The 14036-nt window shown below is 44.6% G+C and overlaps 1 protein-coding gene across 2 annotated transcripts in view; it reads right to left on the bottom strand.

Annotated features, from left to right (window-relative positions):
- Positions 1-2526: 2526 nt before the first annotated feature.
- Fbxo15 (F-box protein 15) overlaps positions 2527-14036 on the bottom strand; it is a 98981-nt gene continuing 87471 nt past the window's right edge. The window contains exons 9-11 of one of the 2 annotated variants that reach the window (XR_015642398.1): positions 10625-10826; positions 8582-8647; positions 2527-3634 (exon numbers count right to left, since the gene is read on the bottom strand). The gene's annotated coding sequence lies outside the window, so the exon portion shown is untranslated. Of the gene's footprint in view, positions 3635-8581; positions 8738-10624; positions 10827-14036 lie in introns of both variants that reach the window. The other variant, XR_015642399.1, reaches the window with a different exon arrangement.

The following is a 14036-nucleotide window of genomic DNA, read 5'->3' as shown; positions in this document are numbered from 1 at the left end:
TAGTTTTTGTTCTATTCTATTTTATTTTATTATTATCCCTTAGAAGCCCGTTTGTTTTCTAATGAGAGACAGAGAGGGAACAGATCCAGAAGGGAGGGGACGTGGGGAGGAACTGGGAGTAGAGGGAAGGGAAGCCATAATCAGATTTATTATATGAGATTATATTATGTGAGGATATATTATATTTCACTAAGAGCAAAAAACAAGGGTGTCAAAGCTAACACATGTAATAGTCGAGAAAATATGGTGAGTCCCTATGGAAATAGGAGATTCCTGAGCTGGTCACGATGAAGCAGTAGATGACAGCATATGGGCTTAGAGCTTCTGGAGCCTACCATGGCCATGGCAGGTACTTAGTGGCTTTGATTACTACTTCATATTTTGTTTTCTTGCCATTGTGATCTTGTTTTATTTTATGGGTTTTTGTAGCATGTTAATTTGGCCCCAAGCCGCCCAATAATTCAATATTATCCCAAGCAACAATCCCAGAAGTTGTGTGAAGGACTTCTCAAACTTACATTAAAATATACAGAAATCCAGGACGGTCAGATCTGTACACACAGAAACCTTGTCTCAAAAAAAAAAACAAAAACAAAAACAAATAAAATATACAGAAAAAGAAGCCACTCGTATGGCTAAAGATTTAACATTTAAAACTTAAGATCAAACAGAGCTACCTCACCTCCCAGAAACTAAAACAGCCTGCAGAGCTGTAAACAAAGGCAATGCCAGTTCGGAACACAGACATTCCCAAGAGATAAGGGAAAGAGCACTCTCATCTGCCCATTCTCTTACAAGGAAAATATGTAATAAGCTTTAAAAAATAAACCGTTAATGGAAACTCAATGCTCACACTTGGATTGATATTTTACACCACATAAGAATTAATGACCTAGCACAGAGAGGGTGAATTGAATGGAAGTCAATTACCCACACTCTCTGCAGAGCTGGGGAGAGAGCTCAGTACAAGGGCGACTGGATGCAATCCCCAGATCCTAAGTCAAGGAGAGAACTGACTCCAAGGTTTTCCTTTGACCTCCCTATGCATGCTAAGACACAATAAGGACCTGCAAATGATTCCAACGATTGTTCATTTAAAAAATCCGATGATCTAAACAAGGGTTAGAGGGGACTTGAGTTTTAAAAACACAAACCACTGGAGAAAGCTGACAGATGTGAGATACCGGAACACAAGAGCTCTTGAAGAAAAAAAGAACTCACAGCAGAAGGCGTGCAGGGGAAACTCTCTCAGTATGCACATGATATACAGTTCATCCACTGGACCTAATCAAAATAAAGACTGTGTCACCTTACAACTATCAAAACAGCAAGGACATGCCATCTACTGAGGAGAAAGGGAGGGTAGCAGCACTCACGGGTGGCTGCTGTCCTGTGAACACCTACAGTTCTGGATTGCATGCTGGTTCAATTTAGCGAACAACTTTCCACTCCTAAAACGTCTCCAACTCTGTTCCGACAGAGCTGAGTTCCTCCTGTCTGCCCATCTTTACTGAGTATCCTGTACCTTGTTTATGGTGGACGCAGTCTCTGCAGGCACCCAGCAAGGCAGCAATCCTTCCCTTCCCTCAATCGTCTCCCCAGTCTGAGGTCTATTCACACCACACCACCACACCGAGACCACATCCTCACAGGTCCGCGGGCTCAGGACTGAGGCTCCCTCTTATTTGATGCCTTGCTTCCCCAAGCCTGCTGGCCGGGGCGCAGGGAAGCAGTATCCTCCACTGCTCTGAGAGGATTCGTCAAAAAGGCCAAATGAACTGAGAAAACAGAGCAAACGCATTCCTTCATGATCCCTTACTTAAAATCAACAGGGATGGAGACAGGGAGAGAGGGGTTTTTGTTGTTGTTGTTGTTGTTTTTTGTTTTATTCGTGTCATAGTAGAATGTTTAGGATTAAAAAGGCAGTTTCTCTTGTATGTTATCCCCAGTCTCCCAAGGGCATGATTCAGCTGGGTGCAAAGACAAACAAATAAGGAAATGGAGAAGCTCGCCAGTTCTCACAGCGCATCCTTTTCCGGCCTCTGCGCCCAAGCTCCCAGGCCCACTCTGCCTTTTACATTGCAGTCCTACTATGAATAATAACACACCGGCATGTCTGTTATAAACACAGCACAACAGTAACTGGATCTCCTGGGTACTTGTGATAGGCAGGTGTCACCGTCCAATTTGATATGGTGGTCTTGTGAGGAGTCCACTGTCAGTGTGCAGCTGACATTTCACAGATGACAGAACCGAGGACCGGAGACTTAAACCCCACCTACTGGTGACTCAGCTATTGGGTTTCCGCACACAGGACAGATCCTAAGTTGGTCCTATGCCAAAAACCTGTGCCCTTATCCATGGCACCAGCAGACGCCATGGTGAAAGTCAGAGGCAAGCACACAGACACCAAATCTGGAAGATGGACGGTGGCTGCTTTCAAAGGAGACAGGGTGTTCGACTTGTTAGATGATCAGGTATCTATCGGATTTTCCTTGAGTGTACTTCATTTGCAACCCGATACTAAAACCTCAAACCTTTATTGTTAAAATAGTAAATCCTCTTTAAGACATAAGGAGAAAGTGTTTATAAGAGTGAGCGACTCCGTCTGATTCAACGTGTATTTCCCTCTCACTCTCCACACACCCACAGAACTATCTCTCCAACGTTCTATTTTTGTTTTCTTATCTTCTCTCCTGAGAAACAGGAAGTCTCTTAAAGGCACAGAAGTCTTGCACTAAACTTTGATGGGCAGAAAACTCTAAACACAAACACACAAACAGCAGCTGCGAAGTTAGTGTATTTTAAGAGATGTCTCTAGAAAACTTGCTCCCGTGGTTCCAGAAGACCAACTGCGCCACGAAGTGTCCCAGGCAGTTAGAGAACCCTGCAGGATCAGTCATGTGCCCTTGCTGACCCCTTGTGAACCCTGTGCCCATTTTTCTTTCGGTACCCCAAGGCACAAGTAGCTATCGGGCTAGTTCCAGTTTACATAATCAGAACAATGTGTAGAAAAACCTCAAAGCCCTAAAACAAAAGCATAGCAGCATGACTGCCGTTCTGATAAGACAGGAAACAAAGTATCGATGAAGATGTACACTCCCACCATGCTCCTCTGCAGGAAGCAGACGTCATCATGGGAACACAGAGCTTACAACCAGCACCAGCAGGCTGTGCCCTGTGTCCCCTTCCATCTCATCCACATCACTGACCCCGCCCCTCTTTCACTCGGATTTATAAAGCAGAACCCAGAAGACAGAAATGCATGAATGGCAGGTATCACGCATGTGTGGTCACAAGACCCCTCAGCTGGCCGTGTACCAGCGGGCAGGCATTGTCCTCATTCTGCAAGCGAAGAATTGGGGGTAAAGAAAATCAAAAGTAAGTCCCAGTTCTAGCACATGACCCAGCCACAATGTAGAACTTGATCAGACCTCAGTTCGGTTCCAACCTGCCACTCCGGCCCTTTATATGTCACTCGGAGGTCAAGGGTAAGGACAGTTTCCATTGGGGTGTAAAGCTCTTCAGTTCCTGTAGACTCCACCAGAACTCTACCTGGCCACAGACTTCACACACCTATACCCAGCCTGATGGCAGAGAACTGCCTCTCCTCACACTTCTGCTCCTGCAGAGCCTGAAAAACAAAGACAAATGGTGGCGATCCTTCTTCTATTATCAGTACAAATGCAATAAGTGACTCGGGCTGTAAGGCCAAACCTTTCATTTACAAAATGTTTTTATTGTCTCCAAGGCCCTTAGCCGTGGGAGACAGCTTTATTTATTCCTTGCAGGTTCTTTAAGCCTTCTGATTTGCAATGATTAGAACTACGAGGATGAGTCAGAGAATAAAAACGCAGACACAGGAGAGCAAGGCTGCAAACCAAGAGCAGCAGTGCCATCCTTCACTATCTAAGACGTCTGTTTGCTTTTCAGATATTAAACACCAATTACCTCCTTGGCCTACATAAAACGGCAGAGTGCTAAGGAGTTTGCCAAGCGCAGTAAACTAGGTTGTGGTATATTCATAAATAAAAGTCATTAGCAGGGCTGTTAATGAGCATGGCAGTTAAGAATCTGTAGTGCTCTTACAGAGAACCCGAGTTCAAATTCCAGCACCCGCGTTTAACCAACCTACAACCGCCTGCAACTCCACTCCAGCTACAGAGGATCTCACGCCCTCTTCTGGATTCCGTGAGCACTACACTTGGGCATACATCTACAGTCTCTCTCTCTCTCTCTCTCTCTCTCTCTCTCTCTCTCTCTCTCTCTCTCTCTCTCTCTCTCTCTCCATTTTTAATGTAGTTCAAGTAAAATATCTTTAAGTCATTTACAAGTTTTCAACGGGCTTGTCACTCAAGGAGATCAAATTCTAGTTAAACCTGAAACGGCCTCAGTAAGAATACAAAACGGAGAAACCTCTACACCATGATGCCCTGTTGCTCTCTGTCGGCAGCCATTATGTTTCCTGTGTCTTTTTATTTACAGGTGAGGCCTTATGAGATTTTCCCATCCACGTTGGAATGTGAACTGGTGTCGTTATGGTGCAGGACTGGGGTGGACAGGGAGGGAGTTGTGGGAGGGGATGCAAATACAGTCAGTCCTCATGTAGGAAATTCTCAGAAATAACCAGTTATAAAGAGACGGAAAGAAAAACCCAGCTCGCTTCACACTGGCCTGTGATTGGCTAAAGGAGCCACAGGTGATGCATAGAACACAGGACAACTCCGAGCACTTACTTTGATTTCCAGAGGTGCTAACCCTGGAGGAATTTGAATTTCTGCAAAGCAGCTTCTTTACAGTCTTAAAATGGAGTTCTGGGCTACTTAACCCTTTGGTAGAAAGGTGCATTTCTTTTATTTTTCCCACAATGCCTCGGCCGATTCACAACATGGGTTTTACAAGTGGGGTTCCGGATAGTGCTGCAGTGGGCATGGATGGGCAGATGTCTCTGCGGTGTGCTGCCTCCCATCCTTTAGATATATTTCCAGGGTCGGTAAACCTGGAGCATATGACAGTTCTACGTTTAGCCTCCGAGGAACTTCCCTGTTGCTTTTCACAACAGCGGCGCTGCTTATGTCCCCACCAGCAGCATCCAAACCGGCACCGGAAATGTTTCCCTAATGATATCCGTTCTGATAGGAATGAGTTGTTTCGATTTTCATCTTCCTGGCGGTTGAGGATGTCAAACCTCTTCTTGTGTAGCTATCCGCATAGGTACCTCATCTTTCGTGAGGTACCCGCTCGTTTCTAGCTTTGGCTTTCTAAAGCTTAGCTCCTATATCTAATAGCTTGCTCCTTCACCCCCACCCCACCCCCTTGAAGCTCTGAAGGCGATCGCCCCTGAGAAATACTAGGGAAAGAACTGACCTACACTTCCCTAATGCCTTTCTTTCTTTCCCATCAGGAGGAACTCTCGGAGTATCTGACTCAGTCTTCCACCTGTAGCTGATGTCATGGAAAGAAACAGGTCTTATCTCGAAGGAATTAGAGACACAGTTCATGATGTAGCATGTAGGAGTAGGCACCTCCCAGGAACTTACTTAAATTTAGATCTCCCTAAATACAATGTTCTAAGACTTTTGAAAGCTGTTTTACAAAATCTCATAGTTTTGCAGAACAAAGAAAGTAATAAATTAAGGCAAATTTAAAGAACTTTGGTGAGAATATCAGAAAGGCTGTTACAGAATATGAGGAAGCTTTTCTTTCAGCCTCAGATGCCGTTTGATGACATTCTTAGCTTTGGGGCTGGTAAAAGTTAGTGGTGCACTAAGGTAATATACTTCAAAGGGGTTTTACCTATTAGTCACAGGATGTTAACACAGATACTCCTGAGCAAAATCAGGAGGCTAAAGCTAGCCTGGGAAAGGGCAATCAGCCTCTGGACCTGTAAAAACCAACCTCTCCACTTCACAGCAGCACTAATCAGTCAAGCAACCTCTGCAGACACAGCTTCTTTACAGGAGTTCTCTACACTAACCAGTTCTCCAAGCCTACACTCCCATGAAACCCTGCCGTGAATTCCCAGGCACAGAATAATTCGAGGACTTTGACCACAAATCCACAGACTCGGCAGTCAAGGTGGCTTCCTATATCTGTGCCACAGCCAATGCTGGGAACAAGAGAGAACTTTCTCAGAGAGGCTGTGTCCTGAGACCTGTGCTGCCTAAAAACCAGTCTTCCTTCCTTCTTTCCTTCCTCCTTTTCTTCCTTCCTTCCTTCCTTCCTCCTTCCTTCTATTCTTCCTCCTCCCTTCTTCCTTTCTCCTTCCTTCCTCCTCTGTTCCCTCCTCCTTCCTTCCTCCTTCCTTCCTCCTTCCTTTCTCCTTCGTTCCCTCCTCCTTCCTTCCTCCTTCTTTCCCTCCTCCTTCCTTCCTTCTTACTTCCCCCTTACTTCCTCCTTACTTACTTCCTTTTTCCTTCCTTCCTTCCCCCCTTCATTCTTCCTTCCTTTCTCCTTCTTTCCCTCCTCCTTCCTTCCTCCTTCCTTCCTTCTTCCTTTCTCCTTCCTTCCTCCTCCTTTCCCTCTTCCTTCCTTCTTACTTCCTCCTTACTTACTTCCTCCTTACTTACTTTTTCCTTCCTTCCTTCCCCCCTTCATTCTTCCTTCCTTCCGCCTCCTTTCCCTCTTCCTTCCTTCTTACTTCCTCCTTACTTACTTCCTCCTTACTTACTTCCTTTTTCCTTCCTTCCTTCCTTCCCCCCTTCATTCTTCCTTCCTTCCGCCTCCTTTCCCTCTTCCTTCCTTCTTACTTCCTCCTTACTTACTTCCTCCTTACTTACTTCCTTTTTCCTTCCTTCCTTCCTTCCCCCCTTCATTCTTCCTTCCTTCCTCCTCCTTTCCCTCCTCCTTCCCTCCTCCTTCCTTCCTCCTTCCTTCCTTCTTACTTCCTCCTTACTTACTTCCTCCTTACTTACTTCCTTTTTTCTTCCTTCCTTCCCCCTTCACTCTTCCTTCCTTCCTCCTTTCTTCCTTCTGCTTGGCCTCCACACTGCTCTACATGTGCGGTGTGATGGGGCACTTGTATTCTCCCCCCTGTAAACTATGGGTTTTATTGTTTTATAAATACCTCTCTTCTCACTACTGGAGCTGCAGTCTGTGCTTTTGGAGACCTGTCTTTCATTTGTCCTCAGCTCCTCTCTCTGCCTCTTCTGCATCTACAACCAACTCCTATTGTTCTCTCTCCAAACCTTCATCTGTGCACACCTCTCGTCCTGTCTGTTTGCTACTGAAATTGAAGTTTCTTCCTACTCTTATCTACTTAGGACCATATCAGCTCTCTAGCTACTCCCGTTCCACCCTCCTCCCCCAGGACATTTGTGATGGATGAGTATTCCATGTCTACCATCTATACCACAGAACAAATGTATAAAAATTAATTATCTGTCTTTTTGTACATGGACATAAGACTTCTGCTGGTCCACACTTATTGTAATGCTTAGTTTTTTGTTAACCTGATACAAGTTAAGGTCATCTTAAAAGTGAGGATCTTAATTAAGGATATGCCTCCATCAGAGAGGCCTGTAGGCAAGAGGTTAACGGCTGGTGTGGGAGAGCCTAGCCCATTCAAGTACTGAGTTGCATACAAAGGAAATCTGAGCGAGCCATGAGGAGGAAGGCAGCGAGTAGCAGCCTTCTGTGGCTTCTGCTTCAGTTCCTGCCTTGGCATCCATCCATGGACTGTGACCCGGGACATAAGCTGCATCTGGTCTGAGTGCTCTATCACAGCAACAGAAAGCAAACAAGAACACTTTCTAGTGGGATCGCCAAACTCCAGATTTAGTGCAGGTTCCACTTTGTCAGAAAATGTGAAAATACTTTCCAAGGTGGCTGTCCTGATCTGGACTCAGTGGTTACAGCAACGGATAAACTCCACAATCCTGGCCAGCCTGGAATCGCCGGGGTTTCATGCTTCTGCCAACCTGAGAATGCAGAACTGATGCGCCCTAGTTCCATGTGATCTTCCCCGAAGACGGGTGAACATTGGCTATCTTCTGGTTGTGTCCACCCATGCTCTTTCCCTGTGACTTCTGCTTGTTTATTTCCTCGTCTTCTCGAGTTTCTGGTCTTTGGCTTATAAGCTCTGAAGGAGTTTTGTGCTTTGAAAATATATCCAGAGTGCCAATTGTTCCATCAACTGCACGCTTTTTAGATACCTCCCAACATTTGTTTGGGTAAACTTTAGCTAGAAAATACTCCATTTGACCTACGGGTTTCCCTGTGGCTTGTGGTTTTCTTTTCTGGTTTGTTCTGATCGCTTTTTCTACCTTAAACCCCTCTCTGTGCTTACATGAGACATTCTCCAGGATCTGGCTCCCATGTCTGTTTGCTTATTTACATGTCAGTCTCCCTAAAATCAGCATTTTGTCCTGTGAAACAGGAACTGCAATTTTAATATTTTACTCATGGAAATCTAGAGCTATTAATGGAGCAAGCCATCACTTCCCATCCGTGGGATGATGTCATTCTGCCTTAATTGTGTTTGCTACGCATGTTGTTGTTTTTAGGATTAAAATGGAAAGTATGAACCTCCCCTGGATTAAAATGGAAAGTATGAACCTCCCCACCCTATGTACTCACTCACTTAGGATTCTGAAGACCAAAGGCTGCACTGTTTCAATCGAAACTGGATCCTGCGGACATCTAGTATCTGCAGTAAAATTTTGACAGTGTATTTAGGAAGGTAATTCTTCCCAATGGAAACATGTGGGTTAAGCTGTTCTCACCACAGCCTGTTATTCTGTAATAGATTGTAGAAATACAATATATAAGGAAAATTATTCCATTTGCATTTAAGCAGAAGTCATCTATCAATACGTGACTTTATATTTGTCACGCCACTTAACTGGACCCGGGTTTTATGACAAATGGTGACGTGGTCTCAATTTATCATCATCTTGCATTTTACCTCACGTACAAATGAAAACCATCCTCGAGAGGCAGCCTGTGGCTATCGCGTCTCAGGAGACCATACATTCTCCTCATATTTCTCTCTCCTTCCCCATCTCAATGGCTGTTGAGAGGTGGATGCAATTGTAATTCTACAAGTGACAGACGTGGTTATTTGCCATTTATGAGGTCACGGAGAGATAGAAGAGAGCCAGTGTTTGTTAGTGGGTTTACTTCATGTGATATAGGTGTCCTGACCTCTGGCTAAGGAATTTTGCTAGAGTTACATGCCCAAAATGAAGCTGCTAACATCCCTGGACACATGCCACTGTAAAAAGCTCTGTGTGCATAGACACTTGCACAATTCTAGCTTTCATTTACTTGTAAAAATAACAAATGATTGATCACATACACAAAGACTTTTCCAGTGGATATTCACTGCTTAATTATTCAAGTCACGTCAGGAAAAGATGTGTAATTGCATTCACTTCAACAAACTCAGTTGGGTAGATATCTGTTGATGCTCTGGTGAAGGATGACATCAGTGTATTACCATGACTTCTCTCGCTGGGCAAACTTTAATAAAGGGTGAAGCTTTGTCAATTCAATGTGTCCTCTTGATGGGCTTTGTTTAGCTTGCCAATGTGGTTAGCAAGATTGTCTACTAAATGACAATCTGAAAGGTCATTCCGGAGTGAACTGCAAAGTTCCATACAAGATACAACCCACGCTTTCTCCTTCAAACCCAGATTGCTGTAGCAAACACTACCTCTGTGTAACCATGATGATCCTAACTTTATGAAATCGAGCATTTTCAGCTACATCTGTCTTCCTCATGTGCACATCTAAAGTCTTCCTTCACCACCTTCTAGCTGCTGAGGAGGAGGGAAGTGACACCACAGCCTTCAACGCCGTCTGCAGCTGCTTGCTGATATATATACACATTATACATATACGTATACATATACATACTCAGATAGACATAGTAATATCCTTCCATGGGCAATGCAGGTGGTGAAGAAAGAAATTTCTTATTCATGAGAGGTAACTATTTCCTCCTTAACAATTGAGTTATCCAGGGGCTTTAATTTGGGGTCTAAGCTTTTCAACAACTTCCCTAAATTTTCCATAAAGGTGGGAGAAATAGGGAAACTGCTGTTCGATTTAGATCAACACTCTTGTGGAATGTGCTAGGATAGAGCTACCCAGAGGCTGGTCCCAATCCCACCTACTGATTACTCAGTAAATGTTTGTAGGATTGGTTTTAGGGACACGGGAAGGAGTCTCAGTGTTAGAACCTCTGTCACTATCAGATGGCCTTGACTTCTGCTATCCTTCTGTACTGACCTCTAGCAGCCATCTTGAGGACGTCTGCCAGATCCAACAGAGATTTCTATTTACTGAGTGACTTCTCATACTGTACACAGCACCCATAGGAAAGTGAGAACACTCTCTGCTCCCAGACCCCGTGGGAGAGAGACCTCACTGCCTGGTCAGGTGGGCACTCCTGAGGCTGCAGAGCGGAGGAGACCACCAACACTGCCCACCCCTGCCCACATCCCTGGCCCAAGAGGAAACTGTATAAGGCCTCTGGGTTCCCGTAGGGGAGGGCCCAGGAGCGGCAGGACCCCTGCGCCTGAGACACCGCCGGAACCTGAAGGAAACAGACCGGATAAACAGTTCTCTGCACCCAAATCCCGTGGGAGGGAGAGCTAAACCTTCAGAGAGGCAGACACACCTGGGAAACCAGAAGAGACTGCACTCTGCGCACATCCAGACGCCAGAGGAAAACACCAAACGCCATCTGGAACCCTGGTGCACGGAGGCTCCCGGAAAGAGCGACGCAGATCTTCCTGGTTGCTGCCGCCGCGGAGAGGACTTAGGCAGTACCCCACGAGCAAACTTGAGCCTTGGAACCACAGGTAGGACCAACTTTTCCCCTGCAAGAAACCTGCCTGGTGAACTCAGGACACACAGAGGCAAAATTCCTCTAGGACCGGGCACTTCCTGTGTTTACCGGAAGTCCCACACCCGCGGAACCCGGCCCGCAGCAGCTCTCCGCTCCCAAACCCCGTGGGAGAGAGACTTCACCGCCTGGTCAGGTGGGCACTCCTGAGGCTGCAGAGCAGAGGGGACCACCAACACTGCCCACCCCTGCCCACATCCCTGGCCCAAGAGGCAACTGTATAAGGCCACTGGGTTCCCATAGGGGAGGGCCCAGGAGCGGCAGGACCCCTGCGACTGAGACACCGCCGGAACCTGAAGGAAACAGACCGGATAAACAGTTCTCTGCACCCAAATCCCGTGGGAGGGACAGCTAAACCTTCAGAGAGGCAGACACTCCTGGAAAACCAGAAGAGACTGCACTCTGCGCACATCCAGACTCCAGAGGAAACACCAAATGCCATCTGGAACCCTGGTGCACGGAGGCTCCCGGAAAGAGCGGCGCAGATCTTCCTGGTTGCTGCCGCTGCGGAGAGGACTTACGCAGTACACCACGAGCAAACTTGAGCCTTGGAACCACAGGTAGGACCAACTTTTCCCCTGCAAGAGACCTGCCTGGTGAACTCCAGACACAGGCCCACAGGAACAGCTGAAGACCTGAAGATAGGAAAAACTACATGCCCGAAAGCAGAACACTCTGTCCCCATAACTGGCTGAAAGAAAACAGGAAAACAGGTCTACAGCACCTCTGACACACAGGCTTATAGGACAGTCTAGCCACTGTCAGAAATAGCAGAACAAAGTAACACTAGAGATAATCTGATGGCGAGAGGCAAGCCCAGGAACCCAAGCAACAGAAACCAAGACTACATAGCATCATTGGAGTCCAATTCTCCCACCAAAATAAACATGGAATATCCAAACACACCAGAAAAGCAAGATCTAGTTTCAAAATCATATTGCTGGAGGACTTCAAGAAAGATGTGAAGAAGTCCCTTAGAGAACAAGTAGAAGCCTACAGAGAGGAATCACAAAAATGCCTGAAAGAATTCCAGGAAAACATAAATAAACAAGTAGAAACCCATAGAGAGGAGACACAAAAATCCCTGAAAGAATTCCAGGAAAACACAATCAAACAGTTGAAGGAATTAAAAATAGAAATAGAAGCAATCAAGAAAGAACACATGGAAACAACCCTGGATATAGAAAATCAAAAGAAGAGACAAGGAGCTGTAGATACAAGCTTCACCAACAGAATACAAGAGATGGAAGAGAGAATCTCGGGAGCAGAAGATTCCATAGAAATCATTGACTCAACTGTCAATGATAATGTAAAGCAGAAAAAGCTACTGGTCCAAAACATACAGGAAATCCAGGACTCAATGAGAAGATCAAACCTAAGGATTATAGGTATAGAAGAGAGTGAAGACTCCCAGCTCAGAGGACCAGTAAATATCTTCAACAAAATCATAGAAGAAAACTTCCCTAACCTAAAAAAAGAGATACCCATAGAAATACAAGAAGCCTACAGAACTCCAAATAGATTGGACCACAAAAGAAACACCTCCCGTCACATAATAGTCAAAACACCAAACGCACAAAATAAAGAAAGAATATTAAAAGCAGTAAGGGAAAAAGGTCAAGTAACATATAAAGGCAGACCTATCAGAATCACACCAGACTTTTCGCCAGAAACTATAAAGGCCAGAAGATCCTGGACTGATGTCATACAGACCCTAAGAGAACACAAATGCCAGCCAGGTTACTGTATCCTGCAAAACTCTCAATTAACATAGATGGAGAAACCAAGATATTCCATGACAAAACCAAATTTACACAATATCTTTCTACAAATCCAGCACTACAAAGGATAATAAATGGTGAAGCCCAACATAAGGAGGCAAGCTATACCCTAGAAGAAGCAAGAAACTAATCGTCTTGGCAAAAACGATTGGCAAAAAAACAAAGAGAAGAAAAGCACACAAACATAACCTCACATCCAAATATGAATATAACAGGAAGCAATAATCACTATTCCTTAATATCTCTCAACATCAATGGCCTCAACTCCCCAATAAAAAGACATAGATTAACAAACTGGATACGCAACGAGGACCCTGCATTCTGCTGCCTACAGGAAACATACCTCAGAGACAAAGACAGACACTACCTCAGAGTGAAAGACTGGAAAACAACTTTCCAAGCAAATGGTCAGAAGAAGCAAGCTGGAGTAGCCATTCTAATATCAAATAAAATCAATTTTCAATTAAAAGTCATCAAAAAAGATAAGGAAGGACACTTCATATTCATCAAAGGAAAAATCCACCAAGATGAACTCTCAATCCTAAATATCTATGCCCCAAATACAAGGGCACCTACATACGTAAAAGAAACCTTACTAAAGCTCAAAACACACATTGCACCTCACACAATAATAGTGGGAGATTTCAACACCCCACTCTCATCAATGGACAGATCATGGAAACAGAAATTAAACAGAGACGTAGACAGACTAAGAGAAGTCATGAGCCAAATGGACTTAACAGATATTTATAGAACATTCTATCCTAAAGCAAAAGGATATACCTTCTTCTCAGCTCCTCATGGTACTTTCTCCATAATTGACCATATAATTGGTCAAAAAATGGGCCTCAACAGGTACAGAAAGATAGAAATAATCCCATGCGTGCTATCAGGCCACCACGGCCTAAAACTGGTCTTCAATAACAATAAGGGAAGAATGCCCACATATACATGGAAATTGAACAATGCTCTACTCAATGATAACCTAGTCAAGGAAGAAATAAAGAAAGAAATAAAAACTTTTTAGAATCTAATGAAAATGAAGGTACAACATACCCAAACTTATGGGACACAATGAAAGCTGTGCTAAGAGGAAAACTCATAGCGCTGTGTGCCTGCAGAAAGAAACAGGAAAGAGCATATGTCAGCAGCTTGACAGCACACCTAAAAGCTCTAGAGCAAAAAGAAGCAAATACACCCAGGAGGAGTAGAAGGCAGGAAATAATCAAACTCAGAGCTGAAATCAACCAAGTAGAAACAAAAAGGACCATAGAAAGAATCAACAGAACCAAAAGTTGGTTCTTTGAGAAAATCAACAAGATAGATAAACCCTTAGCCAGACTAACGAGAGGACCCAGAGAGTGCGTCCAAATTAACAAAATCAGAAATGAAAACGGAGACGT

This window comes from Rattus norvegicus, chromosome 18 (genome assembly GCF_021556685.1).
Source record: "Rattus norvegicus strain SHRSP/BbbUtx chromosome 18, alternate assembly SHRSP_T2T, whole genome shotgun sequence".
NCBI classification, from domain to species: Eukaryota; Metazoa; Chordata; class Mammalia; order Rodentia; family Muridae; genus Rattus; species Rattus norvegicus.
Note: the sequence above shows the minus strand (reverse complement) of the source record. Positions and strands in the feature narration are given on the sequence as shown.